The sequence below is a fragment of the Bos indicus genome, chromosome 5 (genome assembly GCF_029378745.1).
Source record: "Bos indicus isolate NIAB-ARS_2022 breed Sahiwal x Tharparkar chromosome 5, NIAB-ARS_B.indTharparkar_mat_pri_1.0, whole genome shotgun sequence".
Classification (NCBI taxonomy): domain Eukaryota; kingdom Metazoa; phylum Chordata; class Mammalia; order Artiodactyla; family Bovidae; genus Bos; species Bos indicus.
This window is the reverse complement of record NC_091764.1, coordinates 53,916,861-53,941,328: the sequence shown is the minus strand read 5'-3', so window position 1 is coordinate 53,941,328 and position 24,468 is coordinate 53,916,861. Positions and strand designations below refer to the sequence as shown.

Below are 24,468 nucleotides of genomic sequence, written 5' to 3'. Positions count from 1 at the left end.
TACTTCCTTTTTCCTTAAATGAACTTATTTTCCCTAGCATTAATATTGAGAAACAAAGAGGAAAAACTTTAATTTAGAAAATCTTCATTATTGAAATATGAGGGAGAGGGTGGGGAGATTTGGGAGAATGGCATTGAAACAGGCATAATATCATGTATGAAACAAGTCGCCAGTCCAGGTTCTATGCACGATACTGGATGCTTGGGGCTGGTGCACTGGGACGACCCAGAGGGATGGTATGGGGAGGGAGGAGGGAGGAGGGTTCAGGATGGGGAACACATGTATATCTGTGGTGGATTCATTTCGATATTTGGCAAAACTAATACAATATTGTAAAGTTTAAAAATAAAAGAAAAAAAAAGAAAAAAAGAAATATGAGGTTTATCATTTTCTTTTTGCTAATATATGGAACAAAATTTTTCCAGGCCTCTTCTGATTAAGTTACTCTACAGAATATTTAGACTACGTGCATCTCTTATATTTGGTGACAAAATATGTATACAATAAAGGAATTTATTGCAGGATATTGTTACTTTGGGGCTTCCTTGGTGGCTCAGGTGGTAAAGAATCTGCTTGGAATGCAGGAGACCCGGATTTGATCCCTGGGTCAGGAAGATCCCCTGGAGAAGTGACTGGCTACCCACTCCTGTATTCTTGCCTAGAGAATTCCATGGACAGAGGATCCTGACCAGGTCCTTGGGGTCGCAACGAGTTGGACATGATTAAGTGACTAACACTTTCATTTTTTTTTTTCATTGTTACTTTCAGCATTATAGGGGTGCTCAGGAGATTCAGCTGAAGATACAATAGGAAAGTTAAAAAGATAAACTGAGACATGTCAAAATTCTTAGGAATTTGAGCAAAAAAACTATTGGAATTAGCACCAAACCGGAAGTGGTTAAGACGGCTCCACCAAAAGGTACTTGGGGAGAAACTTTTATAGAGAAAAAGCAGAAGCAAAGTAAGGAAATTATCACCTGCTTACAGCTCAAGCCTAGTTGGCAGTTTCTGATGGGTTGTCTTTGGTGTTTTAATTTTATACCTGTGAGGCACAGGCTTAGATTTTGGTGTGTTTACATAGACCTCCATAGCATATTGACTTCTACAGTCTAATGGTGTCCCTGCTTAATTAACTTAACAGATAGTACCCGCTTTGGATATGTATTATATTATGAATTTGATTACATGGATTTAAGAGAGATTTCAGCTTCGTGTAGCACCAGACACACTAGGATAATCCAAATATTACTCCTTGAGTGCATAGACTTGATACATTGTTTTTCAGAGAATATGTAGATTATGAGAAAATAATTCCTGATTTCAAAGAACTTAGAAAATTTTGTTCCTATTTCCAAAATGGGTCTGTACAAGTACCCCTGACCTCTTTGCTCATTACTTTATACAGAAAATGGAGACCATGGTTAGGAATAGTCAGCTTCAACCTTTTGAGTATTAAAGAAACAACTATGACCAAGCCATACCACTCAACTGTAAATCTATTAATAGTCTTTTCTGGTTTAGTATTAATAGAAAGGTTATCTTTATTTCAACCTTAGTTTGCCCTTAGTAAAAGAAGCAGTTCCCATTCTGCTGTTTTTGTAGCACATTGGAAGACAAAGGAAGAAATGTGTCACAGAAATTGTTTAAAATGCATAAATTTAGGATACCATAAAATGTTAATCTGTAATCTGTAGAACCCTGCATAAATATCTCGTGCTCAAAGGACATTAACAGAATGCATTTGGGAACAAGAGGATTTTTTTCCACAAATACTTTGAATACAATGATAATCTGGTATTTTATACTGACTAGTCATTTCTTCCTCTTTGCCTTCCTGCTCTTTTATCATTCTCTTTCTCCATTTCCTCCTCTTTCTGTCTTAGCATTCCCCTATAAATAGAAATAGTCACTGCCTTTTTTTAAAGGTGCCATTATTTTCCAATCTTGTGATTCGTATTTTATAGGAACTACGATTCTAGACAGAGGAAGAATTTTTTTATAAGTAATAGTTCAAAAAACTTTTCTTTATCTGTTATCTATCATCATCTATCTATCTATTTATTGGCTGCAGTGGGTATTTGTTCCTGCGTGCCAACTTTCTCAGGTTGCGGTCAGCAGGGGCTACACTCTAGTTGTGGTGTGCAGGCTTTTCATTGTGGTGGCTTCTCTTGTGTGGTAGAAAACAGGAGTGTGGGTTCAGGAGTTGTTGCCCAGAGGCATGTGTACTAGCCCCCAACCAAAGACTGAGCCTGTGTACCCTGCATTGGCAGGCAGATTCTTATCCACTGGACCACCAGAGAAGTCCCTGGAGGAAAATTTTTTTTAAATATATGTAAAGTTTTAAATAATACTCTCTTTTTGTTGTATTCCATTGGGTTAATAATTTTTTAAAATATATTATTCATAATACTATGTGTTATCAAGTGCCAAGCTGTCTGCAAGTAGTATATTATTTTATTATTTCAATGACCTATAAGATATTTCCATTTTGGAAAAGAAGAAAATTTGACTTTAAGAAAGTTAACTAAATTTTCCAAATTCACATAGCTTGTTAGTGATTAGCCCAAGAAAAGACAGATCCTGACTCTTAATTCTTAAAACATTCTATAAATGATTCTTGGATGTCTTAGAATTAAACACTACTAAATATTTTTTCAGTACATCAAATATAAATATTAAAACCTCTTCCGTGATAGTCTTTTATAAAAAGAGTTTATAGGTTTCTAAAATGTAGACTAGAATCTCTCTTAGCTGTGTTTGCTTATAATTAACATAGGAAACATAGTATTAAGTACTTGCATGAGTATGAGATTATAACAACAGCAAAGATATTTTCATGTGTTCAGATTTCTATAGCTTTTCTATTAACATGTGAGTTGCATTATTATACCTTAGTTGTTGACATTATCTGAATGAACATAATTCTTTTTTCAGCTTGAAATACTGATATTGTATTTCTTAATTCAATGCAGTTTTTATTAATATCTATCATTGGGAAGTATCAACTGAATAAGACACACCTGACCAAATTTTATAATCCTTTTGGCTCACGGGCTTTGACTTTGAAGCCTTTAAAAACATGCTGATTTTGTTTTCCAAAGATTCTTTAGCAATTCTAAGACAGTCCAGGAGTCCAGAGCTACTTTTTCATAATGCTCTTGCAGTTCTTACCATTTTTCTTTGATCTTATCATTTCTTATCCTGGAAATTAGTTTTTAGTTTGTTCTATTAGTTTTTGTTTGCTGCAGTATATTGTTGTGCCCCTGTCTTATTCCTCTTCTTATAATGTTCTTACAGATATTATTGTCTATATGCAATAAAACAAACACAAAGACAACCTAAAACTACAACACAAACTCTTTATGATAGGATGTTGAAACCATGCTGTATAGCCAAAGTGATGTAGGAAAAGACAGTTGCCGACAAAGAATGGCAGTCATTGTCATTGGCTCATTCTCATCAGGGGCTCACAATTCATATCCCTACTTAGAGCATCATCAACAGATGCTAACCCATTTTTCAGCCTTATGCCAAATTTAAATGCTGATAAGGAAACTCAAGTGGCTCAAGTGGTAAGAATCTGCCTGCCAGTGCAGGAGCCCGCAAGAGACACAGGTTCGAACCCTGGGTTGGAAAGATCCTCTAGAGGAGGAAGGGGCAACCCACTTCTGTATTCTTGCCTGGACAGAGGAGCCTGGTGGGCTATAGTCAATGGGGTTGCAAAGAGTCAGACATGACTGAGCATACAAGCATGTGTACAGAAACTCAGAAATACCACTAGAAACAAAAGAGGCATTAGATTTACAAAATGTGTAAGCAGACCACAAGGGAATTTGTGATTTTTAATATTTTTTAATATATGGTATTATATTTTTTAATATTTTAAATATTTTTAAATATTTTTTTAATATTTGACTTTTGGAAGAGTGGATTTCATGATTGCAATTGATACATTCTATTTAAATTTTGGTGAATGTCTCTGTCATTTGAAATAATACTGCATATTAACTTGAACTTTGCACTCTGCAGAAAAAGAAATCTTAGAATTTCATTTTTGGGGTACTTCCCTGGTAGTACAATCACCAAGACGCCATGCTCCCAATGCAGGGGATCTGGGTTCAATCCCTGGTCAGGGAACGAGATCCCACATGCCTCAGCTGAGTTGGCATGCTGCAACTAAAGATCCCTATGCTGAAACTAAGACCTGGTGCAGTCAAGTTAAAAAAAAATAAGTCTTGAGAATTTCATTTTTCCAAACACTGAGATTGTTCCTTTCATTTGCTACAAGGAATTAAATAACTGAAATTTTGAAAATAACATAGTGCTTTCTCTGAAATACTCTTGGGTTCTAACTACCCAAAAAACATGAGGATCCATGCCACCACTGGCTACTAAAACCACTTATCATGCCAACTGTTTGCCATTGTGTAGGATTTATTTCAATGATTGTTTTTTCTTTTTTACAATTTGACTGACAGATATAATGAAAGTCATTGGCAGCCTCTATCAGACACAAGTGCTGCCATGTATTTAACAACTGAAAATACCCACCTTTCATCTTGGCAACCTAATAAAGAGCCTCATGTTCTAAGTGTCTTCTCAAAAAACATTTTTTTTTAAAGAATATTTTGATGCTTAAACATAGTCTCCTCAGAAATCTTTAAATTAATGTTGTGCAGGTTTTTTTGTGAGGAGCTGTGTGTATGAAAAATGATTTACATGGGCAAATTGAGAAGTCTAAAATGATTCTATTTCAACAAAACATTCAGGGCAACATTTGTACAGAAATATTTTTAGTAATATCTATACACACACATATCTAAATATGTGTGTGCAGTTGATTCTTGAATAATAGGTGTTTGAACTGGCCTAGTCCACTTATAGAGGGATTTTTTTCAATACATACATACTACAGCACTACACAATCTATGATTGGTTGACTCTGTGGATACGGAATCTCCAATAGAGAGGAACTTGGGATATGGAGGCTGATAGGTTATACTGGGATTTTCAGTCACACAAAGGCTCAGTGTACCTAACCCCTCTGCATTGTTTAAAGGTGGATTGGTATACATACATTTTACTTGAAACAATCTTGTATAAACTCATTAAGCTTTTTCTCTGCCTTTAAATTGGAACTGTGGTTGCCAGAATATGTTAATACCTTGAAATAGCAAATCCAAAATACTAAGTAAATCTGTATACTGTACCTAACTTTTCCATTGCAGAGGCCTTCCCTCTAATCACATTAGCTAAAGGAATCATTTCTCCCAACCCCATTCCTATGATAGTTAAAAAAAAATTGCTTCATACAAAGCCATCCTTTTAATTTGTCTGCTTGTATCCCCTACTAGGGCAGAAACATTGTGTGTTGATTTGCTGCCAAACTCTCCTGAGTCTAGTCTTCTACATAATATGCATTCATGTATTATTCATTCATTCAAAAATATTTCTTAGAACTTACTTGGCTTGAGATGGGGAAAATGTGACAAACAAAAATGAAGTCCCTGCCCTAATGGGATGCAAAACTTGTATTAAAAAGGAATATTTTTGATAGTTCCAGATTTATTCTATAGCTGGGCAACAGTTTCTAGGGCTCATATTATATAGATGTGAGAACAGAGATAAAGTTAGTCTTCCCCCCAACCCTGAATGTTCCTTTTACGACTTTTCTACTTTTATCCCAGTGAGTCATTTTAGCATGGGTGCTTTTGATGTGGGGAGTCATTGAACATTATCGGTTATTGCTGGTCCTTACTTTGTCCATTTGTGAGAAGAGGGAGCCAATTCCAGTGCTTTTCTACAACTTAAGGCTTAATAAACCACTATCGATTGTGCCTTCCAATGTGTGTCAGCTTCTCTTTATAGAGAGCCTTTCTGGCCTTTTCCTAGATGGCACTAATAAAGGCAGTTTGGAGTTTTGTTTGGTGGGAAGATCTGCACCAATGCTAATAGTTCACCATTTTGGAGTATCAGTAGTCTCTCCAGGTGACCTGAAGTACTGAATAGAATCTAACCAAACAGATGTTCCCTATTATTACTTTAAATGGTGTAAAGGAAAGAAGTTTGAATTTACAGATCTTTTAAATTGTAACCGTAAGTTAACTTAAACACAGTCTAATATACAGCCTTTCCTATGGACTTTAGTGCTGCAATCATACTTTATGAATTGATCTTACAAGAGTTACAAAATAAATTTGCTGTCTTAGTGTTTCCTGTATGACTACACTGTCATTTGTTTCTGTGCTTCATACCACCTCTTGGACATGGAATGCCCTTCCTTTTGCCTTTTTTTAGTTCGCTGATTCCTTTTTATCCTTTAAGAAACATTGCTTTCTCTAGGATTCTGTCCATGTGCTTACTTACCTGAAACTGTTTAGTTACCATAAAGCCACACATCTTGTTATTTCTGTGTTTTCATAAAGCCAGGAGCATAGTATTTCCCTTATCACAATTTTCATAATTATTTGTTTCTAGTTTTGCATCCCCTATTTAGTCTGTGAGCTCTTTGATACTAGAGACTCTATTGTGCTCTGTTTTATAACAGTCTAACCCAGCATAGTATCTACCATGTAGATTAGTGTCTACCATGTAGATTGCTGAAGATCTTTTGGGTGGCTATAACAAGATATTATAGACTGTGAAGCTTGTAAACAACAGAATTTTGTCTTTTACAGTTCTGGAGGCTGGAAGTCTGAGATCAGGGTGCAACATGGTCAGATGAGGGCCCTCTTTCAGACTGCTGATTCCTTGTATCCTCACATATTGAGGGGGTGAGTTAGTTTTCTGGAGTCCCTTTTATAAGGACCTTAATCCCATTCCTGGGGCTTCCCAGGTGGCACAGTTGGTAAAGAATATGCCTGCCAACGCAGGAGATGGAAGGGATGCAGGTTTGAACCCTGGGTCGGGAAGATCCCCTGGAGTAGAAAATGGCAACCCACTCCAGTATTTTTGCCTGGAAAATTCGATGGACAGAGGAGCCTGTTGGGCCATAGTCCATGGGTCACAAAGAGTCGGACACAACTGGAGCATGCAGGCACATACGAATCCCATCCCTAATCACCTCCCAAAGACCCTATCTCCTAATACTATCATCTTATATGTTAGTTCTTCAACATAGAATAAATCATAGATCTATCATAGACGAGAATAGATCATGCTCAGTATATGCTCATAAAGGGATGACTAAAAATTAAAGATTAAATTGGGTCCAATTCTTTGTGCAGAGATTAGAGCCTTGAAGAGAGTATAGTCCAAAAGAGAGAATACAGAATACTTTTTCCACTGTGATAATGGTTGAAGTTATGAAATACAGGGACAATACAGGGACAATAATGAAATGAGAGTTGCTTAGGGAAGAGTATTCAATCTAGGTGAGAGACTTGAACTGATGAATTCAAATTGTTGTTATGAAGACCAATAGAGAAGGATTCTTGAGTGATTGTGAAGAATTTGTAAGGAGTGTACAGAGTAAAGAATGATGAAATTTAATTGACAATAACTTGTTTAAAATTGGAAAAATAGACACGAAAGTGTTGGAAAATTCATTTTATTATTGTAAATTATCGATGAGTTATTACTGCTAGCATATGCTCAAACTAGATTTCTGTTGTCAATTTTTAAAAGCCCTTAGATAATTTAGATTTATATAATTCACTTAAAAAGCTATATTAAATATTAATAAGTGATAATACCCACCACATTAAGACTTTGCTCCATGCCATGAGTGTGCTTCATATTTTTGAAGGCATTATCTTTAATATTTAATCCACTGCAATTGTTCACATTTTACAGATGAGTAAACAGAAGGTTAGAGAGCTCATTTCACTTGTCTTTGATCACACAATTTATGAAATGCCAGATCTGACATTAAATTCATTCCATTAAAATTTTTTTCATTTGTTTTATTCTTCCATTCTTTTTTTTTTTGACTGTGCCAGGTCTTAGTTGTGGGGTCTTCATTACAGCACACAAGGTCTAGTTCCCTTACCAGGGACTGAACCTGGGCCTCATGCAGTGTGAGTGTGGGGATCTTAACCACTAGACTACCAGGGAAGTCCCAAATCCATTCCATTTGAGTTGAAAATTTGTGCTTTGTTGCACTATACTGTAATATATCCCAATGAGTGCCTGAAGTATGTATACATTTTCAGCATGAGTTTAAAATGTCAAGCATAAATGTATATAATTCAGTTATCTCTTATGTGATCACTCATTCATTCATTGATTCATCAAACATTCATTGACCCTCTAGGCACTGAGCAAAAAGTACTGTGTATACAACATGCTCAATGCCCTTTTGAAATTTATAGTGGAAGAGAAAGGCATTTAGAAATATAAATAACTATGTAATAACAATTTTGATAAATGCTATGAAGAAAAATACAGTGCCTTTTGTTAAGTAGATTACAGAGCAGGATTCACATGAACCTACTTTCCTGTGGGCAAATGTAATTAGATTTACAATATAGCTTACTGTAACCCAAGAAGATGCTTAAAATAGCTCTAGATAAGTGGTACCACAGCAGTGTAATCAAGCCGAACAGTCTGAAAACACTGATGTTCCAGCAGCCTTTCCACAGCACAAAAGGAATTTTGGTGAATTGAAGAAAACTGCGATGGAATACCTAACAGGTCTTGAAACTGTACCAAATTTCACATGTGTATTTCAACTTTAGAAGATGACTTTGGAGCTATGTCTGCAATGACCTACATCTGTTCACAAAAAATAATAAATATCCAAGAAGTTGACTATTGCACTGCCCTTTAGAAAGCAGTATCTATCCTGCTGAAACTCCAAGCATATGGGAGATTTTGAAATAGAAATACTGAGAAGCTATTTGTTAAGTTTGAATATTTGGCTTCATATATTACTAACATTTGGCATAAAATCTAAATAGCAGTAAACTAGGGAAATTTATATCTTTTAGCAACTAATAAAGCTGAATGTCCAAAATAAACAACCAAAAATATTTTTAAAAGGCAAGCAAATCAAAGCAAAAAAAAAAGAAAAAAAAAAGTGAAACTTAACCAGATGTTAGTAACAACTTAGGTCCTGGCTTTATTGCAATTCAAAGGCTCAGTTCAGTTCAGCCGCTCAGTCGTGTCTGACTCTCTGTGACCCCATGAATTACAGCATGCCAGGCCTCCCTGTCCATCACCAACTCCTGGAGTTCACTCAAACTCATGTACATCGAGTCGGTGATGCCATCCAGCCATCTCATCCTCTGCCATCCCCTTCTTCTCCTGCCCCCAATGCCTCCCAGCATCAGGGTCTTTTCCAATGAGTCAACTCTTCGTGTGAGGTGGCCAAAGTATTGGAGTTTCAGCTTCAGCATCAGTCCTTCCAATGAACACCCAGGACGGATCTCCTTTAGGATGGACTGGTTGGATCTCCTTGCAGTCCAAGGGACTCTCAAGAGTCTTCTCCAACACCACAGTTCAAAAGCATCAATTCTTCAGCGCTCAGCTTTCTACACAGTCCAACTCTCACATCCATACATGACCACAGGAAAAACCATAGCCTTGACTAGACGGAACTTTGTTGGCAAAGTAATGTCTCTGCTTTTGAATATGCTACCTAGGTTGGTCATAACTTTCCTTCCAACGAGTAAGTGACTTTTAATATCATGGCTGCAGTCACCATCTGCCTGATTTTGGAGCCCCAAAAAATAAAGTCTGACACTGTTTCCACTGTTTCCCCATCTATGTACAATGAAGTGATGGTACCAGATGCCATGATCTTCGTTTTCTGAATGTTGAGCTTTAAGCCAACTTTTTCACTCTCCTCTTTCACTTTTATCAAGAGGCTTTTTAGTTCCTCTTCACTTTCTGCCGTAAGGGTGGTGTCATCTCCATATATGAGGTTATTGATATTTCTCCAGGCTATCTTGATTCCAGCTTGTGCTTCTTCCAGCCCAGGGTTTCTCATGATGTTCTCTGCATAGAAGTGAAATAAGCAGGGTGACAATATACAGCCTTGACATACTCCTTTTCCTATTTGGAACCAGTCTGCTGTTCCATGTCCAGTTCTAACTGTTGCTTCCTGACCTGCATATAAGTTTCTCAAGAGGAAGGTCAGGTGGTCTGGTATACCCATCTCTTTCAGAATTTTCCACAATTTATTGTTATCCACCCAGTCAAAGGTTTTGGCATAGTCAATAAAGCAGATAAATAAAGTTTTTCTGGAACTCCCTTGCTTTTTCCATGATCCAGTGGATGTTGGCAATTTGATCTCTGGTTCCTCTGACTTTTCTAAAACCAGCTTGAACATCTGGAAGTTCACGGTTCACGTACTGCTGAAGCCTGGCTTGGAGAATTCTGGGCATTATTTTACTAGCATGTGAGATGAGTGCAATTGTGCAGAGGTTTGAGCATTCTTTGGCACTGCCTTTCACTGCCTTTCTTCTTCATTTGAAGCCCTGGTGGCTCAGACGGTAAAGTGTCTGTCTACAATGCGGGAGACTGGGGTTTGATCCCTGGGTCAAGAAGATCCCCTGGAGAAAGAAATGACAATCCACTCCAGTACTCTTGTCTGGAAAATCCCATGGACAGAGGAGCCTGGTAGGCTACAGTCCACAGGGTCGCAAAGAGTCGGACACGACTGAGGGACTTCACTTTCACTTTCTTTGGGATTGGAATCAAAATTGACCTTTTCCAGTCCTATGGCCACTGCTGAGTTTTCCAAATTTGCTGGCATATTGAGTGCAGCACTTTCACAGCATCATCTTTCAGGATTTGAAATAGCTCCACTGGGATTCCATCACCTCCACTAGCTTTGTTCGTAGTGATGCTTTCTAAGGCCCACTTGACTTCACATTCCAGGATGTTTGGCTCAAGGTGAGTGATCACACCATCGTGATTATCTTGGTCATGAAGATCTTTTTTGTACAATTCTTCTGTGTATTCCTGCCACCTCTTCTTAATATCTTCTGCTTCTATTAGGTCATACCATTTCTGTGCTATATTGAGTCCATCTTTGCATGAAATGTTCCCTTGGTGTCTCTAATTTTCTTGAAGAGATCGCTTGTCTTTCCCATCCTGTTGTTTTCCTCTACTTCTTTGCATTGATTGCTGAGGAAGGCTTTCTTTTCTCTCCTTGCTATTCTTTGAAACTCTGTATTTAGATGCTTATATGTTTCCTTTTCTCCCTTGCTTTTCACTTCTCTTCTTTTCACAGCTATTTGTAAGGCCTCCCTAGACAGCAATTTTGCTTTTTTGCATTTCTTTTCCATGGGGATGGTGTTGATCCCTGTCTCCTGTACAATGTCATGAACCTCCGACCATAGTTCATCAGGCACTCTATCAGATCTAGGCCCTAAAATCTATTTCTCACTTCCACTGTATAATCATAAGGGATTTGATTTAGGTCATACCTGAATGGTTTAGTGGTTTTCCCCACTTTCTTCAATATAAGTTTGAATTTCGCAATAAGGAGTTCATGATCTGAGCCACAGCCAGCTCCCAGTCTTGTTTTTGCTGACTGTATAAAGCCTCTCCATCTTTGGCTGCAAAGAATGTAATCAATCTGATTTCAGTGTTGACCATCTGGTGATGTCCATGTGTAGAGTCTTCTCTTGTGTTGTTGGAAGAGGGTGTTTGCTATGAGCAGTGCGTTCTCTTGGCAAAACTCTATTAGCCTTTGCCCTGCTTCATTCTGTACTCCAAGGCCAAATTTGCCTGTTACTCCAGGTGTTTCTTGACTTCCTACTTTTGCATTCCAGTCCCCTATAATGAAAAGGACATCTTTTTTGGGTGTTAGTTCTAAAAGGTCTTGTAGGTCTTCATAGAACCATTCAGCTTCAGCTTCTTCAGCATTACTGGTGGGGCATAGACTTGGATTACTGTGATATTGAATGGTTTGCCTTGGAAACGAATAGAGATCATTCTGTCATTTTTGAGATTGCATCCAAGTACTGTATTTCAGACTCTTTTGTTGACCATGATGGCTAAGCCATTTCTTCTAAAGGATTACTACTGCCCACAGTAGTAAATATAATGGTCACCTGAGTTAAATTCACCCATTCAAGTCCATTTTAGTTTGCTGATTCCTAGAATGTCGACGTTCACTCTTGCCATCTCCTGTTTGACCACTTCCAATTGGTCTTGATTCATGGACCTGAAATTCCAGGTTCCTATGCAATATTACTCTTTATAGCATCGGACCTGCTTCTATCACCAGTCACATCCACAACTGGGTATTGTTTTTGTTTTGGCTTCTTCCTTCATTCTTTCTGGAGTTATTTCTCCAATGATCCAGTAGCATATTAGGCACCTACCGACCCTGGGAGTTCCCCTTTCAGTATCTTATCATTTTGCCTTTTCATACTGTTCATGGGGTTCTCAAGGCAAGGCTACTGTAGTGGTATGCCATTCCCTTCTCCAGTGGACCACATTCTGTCAGACCTCTCCACCATGACCCTCCCGTCTTGGGTGGCCCCACATGGCCAGGCTTAGTTTCATTGAGTTAGACAAGCCTGTGGTCCATGTAAGCAGCTCCTCGTTTGTATAGTGGTTGTCTATGTGATCAGATTGGCTAGTTTTCTGTGATTATAGTTTCACTGTGTCTGCCCTCTGATGTCTTCTCGCAATACTTACCGTCTTACTTGGGTTTCTTTTAACTTGGACGTGGGGTATCTCTTCACGGTTGCTCCAGCAAAGTGCAGCCACTGCTCCTTACCTTGAATGAGGGGTATCTCCTCACGGCTGCCCCTCCTGACCTTGAAGGTGGAGTAGCTTCTCTCGGCCCTCCTGCGCCCGGGCAGCCGCAGCTCCTTTGATGTGGGGTTGTTCCTCTCTGCCGCTGCCCCTGACCTCTGGCGTGAGGTATTTCATCTAGGCCGCTGCCCCTGACCTCGGGCATGGGGTAGTTCGTCCTGCCTCCCCTGACCCTGGACAAGGGGTATCTCTTCACGGCTCCCCTCCTGACCTTGAAGGTGGAGTAGCTCCTCTCGGCCCTCCTGGGCCTGGGCAGCCGCTGCTCCTTGGATGAGGGGTTGCCCAGTCTCGGCCACCTCCCCTTACCTCGGGCGTGCGGTAGGTCATCCCGCCTCCCCTGACCTCCGGCATGAGCTCAGAGAGTGAGCGTGAGGTAGCTCCTCTTGGCCAGTGCCCCTGACCTCGGGCATGCGGTAGTTCGCCTCAGCCGCCACCCCTGACCTCCGGCATGAGGTAGTTCGTCCCGCCTCCCCTGACCTCGGACATGGGGTAGCTCCTCTAGGCTGCCGCCCCTGACCTCGGGGGTGTGGTAGCTCCTCTCGGCCAGTGCCCCTGACCTCGGGCATGAGGTAGTTCGTCCCGCCTCCCCTGACCTCGGACGTGGGGTAGTTCATCCTCCCTCCCCTGACCTCGGACGTGGGGTAGCTCCTCTAAGCCGCCGCCCTGACCTCAGTTGTGTGGTAGCTCCTCTAGGCTGCCGCCCCGACCTCGGGCATGAGGTAGTTCGTCTGGCCTCCCCTGACCTCGAACGTGGGGTAGCTCCTCTAGGCCGTCGCCCCTGATCTTGGGCATGAGGTAGTTCATCCCGCCTTCCCTGACCTCGGACGTGGGGTAGTTCGTCCTGCCTCCCCTGACCTCGGTTGTGTGGTAGCTCCTCTAGGCCGCCGCCCATGACCTCGGGCGTCGGGTAGTTCGTCTCGGCCGCAGCCCCTGACCTCGAGCATGAGGTAGTTCATCCCGCCTCCCCTGACCTTGGGTGTGGGGTAGTTTGTCCCACCTCCCCTGACCTCGGACGTGGGGTAGCTCGTCTCGGCCATCGCCCCTGACCTCAGACATGGGGTAGCTCCTCTCGGCCGCTCCTGTGCCGACGCAGCCTGGCACTCTCGGTCACCGCCCCTGACATTGGGCAAGGGGTAGCTCATCTGGGCCACGCTTCTGCGTGGTCAGTTTCAGACGTTACCTTATTATAATGTTATAAGAACCTGGTATTTAAGGAATTTGGGAAAATTGCAGAAAAATCAAAGTCAATGATTTCTGTTTTTTTTTTTTTAAGTTTCTCACCAACAAATGTGTGTTAGTTTGATTTTTCCTTCTTCCCTTTCCTTTCAAAGTCTATTCATAAACTGTTGGAAATCTGGTGATTTCCTGACAGTTGAAGATATTTTTGTAATTATCTGTAAAGTTGAAAGGCTGAGGACTCTATTTGTTAGCTGTCAGAGAGCCGTTGAAATGTTTTTCATGAAATAAGTGGAAATATGTGTTAAAGATAGAAGAAAACAAGAAATCTGATATCATAATTAAAACTGATTATTGTCTATCAACTCTATTGTGAGATACTGTGAGGCTTCCCTGTTACCACCTTTCCTGGGAGTTCCTTCTCCTGTCACTACTTGTCAGTGTCCTCTCTCGTCTTGCTTCCCTCCTCTCACAAAAGAGGAATTATTCAGTTGGGTCTTGAAGAATAAATAGGAACTTTGCTAATAGAAAAGTGAGAAAAGGATTCCTTGATAGACACTGGCAACTGCTAAGGCAGTAAAGACAGGAAGATACGAAATAGCATGGGATGAGCTGAAAACGGAATTCAGTGTGGTTAGAATATATAGTGCAAGGAAGAAATGATAGGAGAGGAAAACGAAGGGGTCAAATCAGATGGCAAAACCATTCACGGACAGGCAGAACATATCATATATTAGGTGAGGGCCTATTTGGTTACCAGGAAGTGGCTTACCTCTACTACCAGGGCAGGAGGGAATGAATGAAAGACTCACAGGGGCTACAGAAGTGTGCACATTTATGGCATTTCATGCTTGGTCTGATGGTTTTCATTTTCTTTGCAAATAAGAAACCCGATCAACCACAGATTGACAGATGACAGGGTGATTGGGAAACTTGAGGAGAAAGGAAGATGTTTAGAACCACGTTGGAAAGGAGAGGAACGTGTCAAGAGATATGATAAAAGCTTACGGGAAAGCCATTGAGAGTCCTGTTAACAAGTCCTGTTAACAAGTGGCATCAACTTGTGAGGTTAATTCATGTGTTTTTGAACTTTACTTAGTACTGTAATTGCAGTGCCCATTTTGAGTTTGGAAGTTCCAGGCTCCTTGTTGCCAGAAGACAAAGATGTGAGTGACTTGAGAACATTGATGATTAAAGGTGATATTAATATTTGTTGAGTACTTGATGTGCTAGAAATTCTGCTTAGTACATTATAGACATTGCCACATTCGTCCCCTCCTTTCCTATGAAGTATTAAGTTTTATGCTCATTTTTAAAAGACAAACAGAATCCTGTTAAGTAATGTTCCCAAGATATTTTACCAATGAGTAGCAGAAATGGAATTTGAATGAAGATTAACATTGCAACAGAGTACAAAAGAAAAGAAGGTTAGAAAAGGGCTAATTTGGGACTTCTCTGGTGGTCCAGTAGGTAAGACTCTGAGCTTCTAATGCAGGGAGGTGGGGTTTGATTCCTGGTTGGGGAACTAGATTTCACGTGCCACGACTAAGACTGCACGTTCTGCAAGTAAAGATCAAAGATTCTGCGTGCCATGACTAAGACCCTGCACAGCCAAATAAATAAAAATAAATACTAAAAAAAGAAGGAAAGGGTCAGTGGTTTGGGAGAAGATGTAAGCCTCAAAACAGGGGAAACTTTCAAGGAAATCCCAGGACAGAATTGACAGAAATAATGTTTTTAGTGTTGTCTGAAGGACAGGAAAATGATGGGGAATTGGAATGTCAATGTTTAAGACTAAAGTAGTAGAAGCATTAAGAGTGCCCATTAGCTTCAAGTTGTAAGTGAGTTACTGAAAGGAGAGTAGATGTGGAGGTCACAGTTTCTCTGGCTAGGTTACTGATTATAGTGCATGGTTATTGATTATGAATATTGATTATGGTGTGACTTTGGAGTGAAGAGAAATGAATTTTGAAGAAACAGTCTGAAGGATATTAGGTCCTAGTTTTCTGGATGGTATAGCTTGGTGAAATGAACGTAAGTGAAGAAACATTTCCTTGTGTGAACTGAAAAGTAATGGTAAGATGTAGAGTAGAACTAGGTTTGTGCTGAACCTCTGTTCTATACCTAAAGATAAGGAATTAGCAGGTATTCAAGAGGGCTCAATCTAAGTTAGATCTTCAAGGGGAAAAGATCATAGAGAGAGTCCAATGTCTAGGTTAGGAATTAGGTAATTTATTTGAAAAAAAAAAAATGGGAGCTCTAGAGGATTCAATGAAAAATATTAGGAAAGACATTAAGAGGAGTGTAGTAGAGTGGAGAGTATGAACCAAAAGGAAAAAATACATAGCACTGTAGTTGTGTGAGCAAGAGACTGAGAAAGAGGATTAGAGATTAGAGGAAACAGTTTATTAAGGGCTTGAGAGTATGAGAGACAGAGGCATTGTAGAATTTGATGGCTTCAAATTTGTAAATAGAGCTTTAGTTTAAAGGTATTTCACTATTTTGATTCCAAAGAGTGCAGTGATGTGACTTCAACCACATTAATATTGAGTAAGTGAGTGTGGCACTGTTCAAAATTCTGTAGGTATTGAATAACAGACATACCTTGTCAGTCAGTCAATTCAGTACAAGTTTTGGATTAAAAATAACTGAATTTATGCTTCTGATTCTGTCACCTGCTTAATAATATTTTACTTAAAAATATACTATTGTCTAATATTTACTATTTAGGTTTGTGTAGCATCATTTGATTATTAGGGCAGATTCTTTCTTAATGATGTTAATTTCCATTGCTGTATTTAAAAACAACATCGTCTTACCTAAGCACTGCAATAACTGTAATAGAAATCAAGAACTTTAAATGGGATCTGTAGATTCACTTGTTCTACACTGTATGAAAAAGAAAGGTGGCGTATAGAAAATAAAAGAGATACGACACCATCAAGTGGATTTCCTCAAAAAATTCATTATAATTTAGCATTGGAAGTGGTTTTACACATTACATTGTCCATCCACTCTTTGATGCAAGCATGCAAGGTCTTTTAATGAAAGATATATCTTCTAACTGTATGGTAGTTTGGAAAGCGTGAGCAAAATTGAGGTTGGAATCTTGGCTCCTGCCCCTAACATTGTGTAATCCTAAAAACTTGGCTTCTTCAAGCCTAGTGTTCCCTGTTCTATAAAATGGGAATGCTAGAGTAATCAAGAGGATTGTAGCAGCCCATTTAACTTTTAGACACCTCTATCAGAGGTTATATTTACCTGGAACAAAACTATCTCTCTGTAGTTTTCTAACACATTTGCTGGAATTGCATTAGGAAGCCAAAAAATCATATTAAAACTAAGTTTCACACTGAGTTTAATTTGTTTTTATGTTTATGCAGCAATCTGGGCTTTGACATCTCAATAACAACGATGGTTTAATTTCCCCCAAATAACTATTGAACACCCAACATATACAAGGCAATGGTATGTGGAAGCCCACCACTCCCTGCCCCCAGCCAAAACTAGCCATTAGAGGCATATATCCCAAGGACCATCTGCTTTCATGTCAGGTGTGCTCAGGTGCAGGCTGGGAGAAGCCTGTGGGAAGTGCGGATTCTGTGCAAATCCCATAATGGGTGTTCATATCTCAGCGGCTTGTGCCCTTGTGGTCAGTTATACTCCATCTAGTTGGAGGTCTTTGAAGCACATTGTTTAAGGCACCATACATATTTGTCCATCCTAATCATATGTAAAAATAATGTTGCTAAAGGCTCTAGTGTACACTTCGTTTCAGAGAAAAAAATATAAATGTAAATTTGGCTCTAGGGAAGACAGAGGCTAATAGGAACTGCTGTATGTTTTGCTTTCTTCACATTTCCCCATGCCAGTCCACCTCATAGCTACCTCAACTTGCATTTTAAAAATGTGGTAAACTAAGTACGGTGACACCAATAAGACAAGCTGATTAAGATATGGTTTTTCAATGTGTTTTGGCTTCAACCTTAGTCATGGTTAGTTTTCAGTACAGTACTTGAAGAAATTGTATTTGTTTTTAATACTGATTTTTCTCTCATCTTTGACTTCTCAATTAGGAGGGCAGGTGATTTACATCTCCATAACAAAGATATGTGAACAAGAATTGTGCCTTCAATATTTCTACTGAAGTTCTATAATCATAAATTTTGGTTTTTCTATTTTCTTACTTTTTGTTTATTCTAAGATGGTTTAAGTCATTTCCTTGAATTCTACTTATGTAATTTTGTTGTGCTTGTTTATCAATTTTAGGTTATACTCCTTGTTAAGGAGCACAATAGAATTTCTTGAAGTTGGCCATGAAAATGACTACAGACAGTAGCTGTAAATAGTGTTTCTGTGGTTGTATGTTACAAGGCTTTGGAGAATCTGCCTTCTGTGACTTTCAGAGATCACCTTTGGTGGTTGTGTAAACTTAAAATAGAAGATTTGTTTTTGAGTATCTAGGAGTATGACGTGGAGTCTCATGCCTGTCACTTAACAGCAGAAGGACTGTTATTCTTTAGCTTTGTCCTAATGCCCTCACATTCTTCAACCTTGGGTCAGTCAGTCACTTATCAGCTGATGTGATTTTACATTTTTGCCTCAATCATTATCTCTCACTTTAAGTTCTCCTTCTGTAGTATTTGCTATTTGCTTCCAAAACAAACATGCTTTCTGCGCTTGTGAGGAAAGGAAAGGAGAAAGAGATTTAAAAGAAAATAATAGGTGGGTTCTCAGTTATTTTTTGCTTTATTACTAATGCTAACTACTAGCATAAAGTATGGAATTATGATTGAGGTATTTATGAATAATTCATTCAAGGAACATTTTCTTAAGCCCTAATGAACACTGAATATTTACAAATATAATTGCATGATGCTGTTAAGTTAAAGGAGAAAACACTCTCCTGGGAAAGTAGGTTTATCTGCTGTTTTCTAAAATAGATTCTCTTGACCATTCTGTCAAATATATCAGTAAAATTACCTATTTTAGTTAATGTAATTTTTTAACTTTTATCACTCAAGGGGGAATAACCAACCATGTGTAAATATGAATAATATATTTTCTTCCTCTACATCACAACTTCTTAGCCTCTTTAAAAAGAACTTTTATAAAAATATATTTTATTTGTCTTAATTAAGATTTGCTCATGAGTTAGAAAAGATCATGAACCCTGAGTAATGCATTTTAGTTGCAAAAAAAGATTCAAATTTAATTAATTATTAGATGACCATACTCTGGACATAGAACTTCATGACACCATGAAATATTAAAATCCTGAAATAGCTGCTGTTTTTTTCTAAAAAGTATGGCCACTTAATCACCTAAATAATGGCCTCTGAAATTACAAAATTAAAAATTATATTTTTCTACCTGATAATTGGAAAAGAGATTAGACATTAACACAACTTTCCAGGGACTTAGAAATTCCTATTATTTATTTATTTTTTAATATTTATTTGGCTGCACTGGGTCTTTGTTGGGGCACATGAGATCTAGTTCCCTGATCAGGGATTGAACCTGGGCACTCCTGAATTGGGAATGGAGTCTTAGCCACTGGACCACCATTTCTTATTTGTGTTGATTTTCAGTATAAAAAGTCAGAGAACTGTGCTCCCAATGTAGGGGTACCCGGGTTCAATCCCTGGTTGGGGAACTAGATCTCACATGCCCCGACTAAGTTGCTCAGTTACTGAGCAACTGAACTGAACTGAACTGGCTGCACTGGGTCTTAGTTGGGGCACATGGCTTTTACAGTAAGGGGCCTATAATATAGTTTTTTGTTAGTAAGTAAAAACCTTTGTCAAACTTCTCTGTGGTTTAGACATGCATGTTTCAGAAGGTCACATATACTAACTTTTACACAAGGTGAAGGTTACTCAGAAGGTCAAAAAGCATGCCAAAACAAATAGAAAGTGTTTCATTTCACTTTAACTACTTACTTAAAAAAATTGTTTATTTAATGGATATGATCATATGACCGTCAAATTAGTCTTTTTTTTTTAAAGATGTATCAGCTCACAAGCACTTACCTTTTAAGGCCTGTGGCTTGTTTCTGTTTAAAAAAAAATAGTAAAAGTATACATTAAAGCAAATGAGAAAACTTTTGTTGCCCCATTTTTTACAACAAAATCCTATAAATTAAGCTTATTCTGATATTCTAGAGTAAAATCAGGGAATTTCTAAACTCAAACCATTAACATAATTTTATAGTTAAGATACAAAGGAAAGAAAAAAATCTTCCTTATTTCATTATTCTCAAATATTAGTAACCTTAATGGGGCAGGGGATAAATAATATAATTTGTGGACAAAAATGAATTATATCAAATTATACCAATTTACCATCATGTCTTCACATGAAATTAAATCCAAAATGATGGATTTTCAGTGGTATTCATGGAAGCAAAAAATTAAGTTAATTGTAATAAGATGTTATGTTCCTAAACGTGTTAACTTTATTATATAAATTTTGCTTGTTGTGGTATAACACCACCGGTAAGCAATTTTGTAAAATATATTTTAATATTGATTCTAAATTCAAATGAACTTAATTGTCACTATAAGGAAGTTCTTCCTGTGTAGAATTGACAAATTTTCATGGGATAGTTACTAAATGAGACAGTTACATGTGCCTAATCTGCTTATTATAGTCCTGGAACTTCCACAGTAAGCAGATTGACTGCCAGCCTGAAATTCTTTCCATTTTAGACTACAATGTTGAAGTTCTCTGGTCAAGCCAGGTGACATTGCAAGTGCTATCTCAATGACATGGTATTACCTATGTTCTCTCCTCTTAGTCTTTACTTTTGTGAAATATTCAATAATCTTTGCATTACACCATGCTCTATTAAACAATCTGATTTTTCTGGATAATATCTGAAAGTTCCTTAATTATGTTTGTTAATAATATGACAAATAAGACATGTATGTGAATAAATCTCATATTTTTCAAGTCAGGAATAAACAAGGAACTAATATTTATTCATCTATATAAACTAATATTTTTCACTATCTTAACTGACAACTATTAATAATAATAATAATTGTTCATAGTACATTTTTCTTTTCTTATTTAGTAGCAAATACTATGCTCAGTTCAGTTCAGTTCAGTCGCTCAGTCATGTCCGACTCTTTGTGACCCATGAACCACAGCACGCCAGGCCTCACTGCCCGGAGTCCACCCAAACCCATGTCCAATGAGTCGGTGATTCCATCCAACCATCTTATCCTCTGTCGTTCCCTTCTCCTCTTGCCCTCAATCTTTCCCAGCAACTCTTCAAATCAGGTGACCAAAGTATTGGAGTTTCAGCTTCAGCATCAGACCTTCCAATGAACACCCAGGACTAATCTCCTTTAGGATGGACTGATTGGATCTCCTTGCAGTCCAAGGGACTCTCAAGAGTCTTTTCCAACACCACAGTTCAAAAGCATCAATTCTTTGGCACTCAGCTTTCTTTATAGTCCAACTCTCACATCCATACATGACCACTGGAAAAACCATAGCCTTGACTAGGTGGACCTTTGTTGACAAAGTAATATCTCTGCTTTTTAATATGCTGTCTAGGTTGGTCATAACTTTCCTTCCAAGGAGTAAGCGTTTTAATTTCCTGGCTGCAATCACCATCTCTGTGATTTTGGAGCCCAGAAAAATAAAGTCAGCCACTGTTTCCACTGTTTGCCCATCTATTTGCCATGAAGTGATGGGACCAGATGCCATGATCTTCGTTTTCTGAAGCTTTAAGCCAACTTTTTCAATCTCCTCTTTCACTTTCATCCAGAGGCTCTTTAGTTCCTCTTCACTTTCTGCCTTAAGGGTGGTGTCATCTGCATATCTGAGGTTATTGATATTTCTCCTGGCAATCTTGATTCCAGCTTGTGCTTCCTCCAGCCCAGCGTTTCTCATGATGTACTCTGCATAGAAGTTAAATAAGCAGGGTGACAATATACAGCCTTAACGTACTCCATTTCCTATTTGGAACCAGTCTCTTCCATGTCCAGTTCTAACTGTTACTTCCTGACCTGCATACAGGTTTCTCAAAAGACAGGTCAGGTAGTCTGGTATTCCCATATCTTTCAGATTTTTCGACAGTTTATTGTGATCCACACAGTCAAAGGCTTTGGCATAGTAATTAAAGCAGAAATCGATATTTTTCTGGAACTCTCTTAGTTTTTTGATGATCCAGCAGATGTTGGCGATTTGATCTCTGGTTCCTCTGCCTTTTCTAAAACCAGCTTGAACATCTGGAAGTTCACGGTTCATGTATTGCTGAAGCCTGGCTTGGAGAATTTTAAACATCATTTTACTAGTGTGTGAGATGAGTGCTAGCATTTTACAAATATTAACTGACTTAATTTAGTAATCATGGAGTAGTTAAAAATTACTACATCCTCTTTTATTTTTTATAATTAATGGGATTGGATGGAGAAGTCAAAAACTTGTCTTAAGGACTATATAATAAAAGAACATACATGAATTGATGGTAAAATTTTGATGGTCTTTTACAAAATTTTCTGATTTATTGTTAGAGCTCAGAAATCTTATTGAAATTCTTCTTCAGTTTTTAAATGAATAAATTTAATGTAAATAGATTCTTAATGTATTTATGTAAAAATTTCAAGTTATTGCTTTATAAACATACACATACACACACACTTTTTCATTATCCTACCAAAAGTGGAAAGAAAAGTCTCAAAAAGTTAAAGACAAGCTATTTTTAGTTTTGAAGTCCGAAATATACTTGACTGAGGTGAATCTCTTTGATGTTTTTGCAGGAAAATGTAAAGGCAGGCACATATAAAGGCAGGCATGGTAGTTATAACAAGTTAGTGGTGATGTGAAGTAATTTAACGAGAAAACGTGTCCCTGTCTAAAAATGGGCTTGAAATAAAGCCTTGGAGATTTAGAAAAGGCAAACAGTAATTTCACCCTGGACAACGGAAAGCTACATGCTATCCAGTCTTTCAGAGATAGAGTTGGATATTTTTTTCATTTTTCTTTTTATCATGCATCTCAATATTTAAGTGATTATATTCAAAAGCAGACACATTACTTTGCCAACAAAGGTCTGTCTAGTCAAGGCTATGGTTTTTCCTGTGGTCATGTATGGATGTGAGAGTTGGACTGTGAAGAAGGCTGAGCACTGAAGAATTGATGCTTTTGAACTGTGGTGTTGGAGAAGACTCTCGAGAGTCCCTTGGACTGCAAGGAGATCCAACCAGTCCATTCTGAAGGAGATCAGCCCTGGGATTTCTTTGGAGGGAATGATGCTGAAGCTGAAACTCCAATACTTTGGCCACCTCATGCGAAGAGTTGACTCATTGGAAAAGACTCTGATGCTGGGAGGGATTGGGGGCAGGAGGAGAAGGGGACGACAGAGGATGAGATGGCTGGATGGCATCACTGACTCGAAGGACATGAGTCTGAGTGAACTCCGGGAGTTTGTGATGGATAGGGAGGCCTGGTGTGCTGCGATTCATGGGGTCTCAGAGAGTCGGACATGACTGAGCGACTGAACTGAACTGAACTGATGCCATTCTCTGATTTTTTTTTTTAGCAGTTAATCTGAAGATGTGATGGTCACCTGGGCAACCTTAGACACGGGAATCTTGGGAACTAAAAGACTTTTGGACTCTGTGTTGATAGAGCTCCCTTGTGAGTACTCTCAATGTATAGTAACATTTTTTATGAGTCATTCTAAATCATGCTGCCTGTGGAAGTGGTGGATCTTAAAGAACCCGCCTGCCAATGCAGGAGATATAAGAGATGTGGGTTCAATCCATGGGTTGGGAAGATCCCCTGGTGGAGCGCACGGCAACCCACTCCAGTATTCTTGCCTGGAGAATCCCAAGGACAGAGGAGCCTAGCAGGCTACAGTGTATGGGGTCACAAAGAGTTGTACATGACTAAAGCTACTTAGGATGCATACTCAGTGTGAATGGGAATATTGGCTTGGCTGGTATTTACATCCTTTTCAAAAATAGAACAGATTTTAAAGTTGACACTTTAAATATTTAGTCTTTCTGTGACTCTATATTCTGTGTGATTTTAGTGAAGAGATTAAGCTTCAGTTTCTCTGTACATAAGATAGAGCTAAATATAAACCCTTCCTTCACTAAAAGGATATTATAAAAGTAGGAAATGATAAATTTCAATAATAATAACAATAGAATTATGTTTTGTTACTATTGCTAATATAAATGTTCATTTTAATATAAATGTAGAGGCTTTAAGTTTTTTATTTTTCTTATTGTCTTTGTCATTTGCACCCTTTAAAAAATAACTGTATCTTGAACAAAAATGATTATGTCAGGATTTCTCATTCATATTTTATTTGTATAAGGCTTTACTACTTGCAAAGATTTAATTTAATTTGACCCTTAGTGCAATCCTGGTGTAAAGCAGGTCAGTGATTAATTTCCTCACTGTGCAGATGAGAAAACTAATGCTCAACACTGTCAGTGTCTTGCTCAAAACTGCATAACTAGAAAGAGAAAGAATTTGAAGTCAGATATTCTTCTAACCAGTCCATATGCTTTTCAGAAACTATATTTAACTGGTGAAATTTCCTGTTTG

General features: G+C 38.4%; 1 protein-coding gene across 7 annotated transcripts in view; it reads left to right on the top strand.

Moving 5' to 3' along the window:
* The window catches only part of SLC16A7 (solute carrier family 16 member 7), a 194,925-nt gene that overhangs the window by 41,508 nt on the left and 128,949 nt on the right, over positions 1 to 24,468 (top strand). For 3 of the 7 annotated variants that reach the window (XM_019960907.2, XM_019960909.2, XM_070789372.1), the window contains exon 2: positions 23,450 to 23,547. The exons of 3 other annotated variants lie outside the window; for them this stretch is intronic. The gene's annotated coding sequence lies outside the window, so the exon portion shown is untranslated. The remainder of the gene's footprint in view (positions 1 to 23,449; positions 23,548 to 24,468) is intronic. One more of the 7 variants, XM_019960910.2, reaches the window with a different exon arrangement.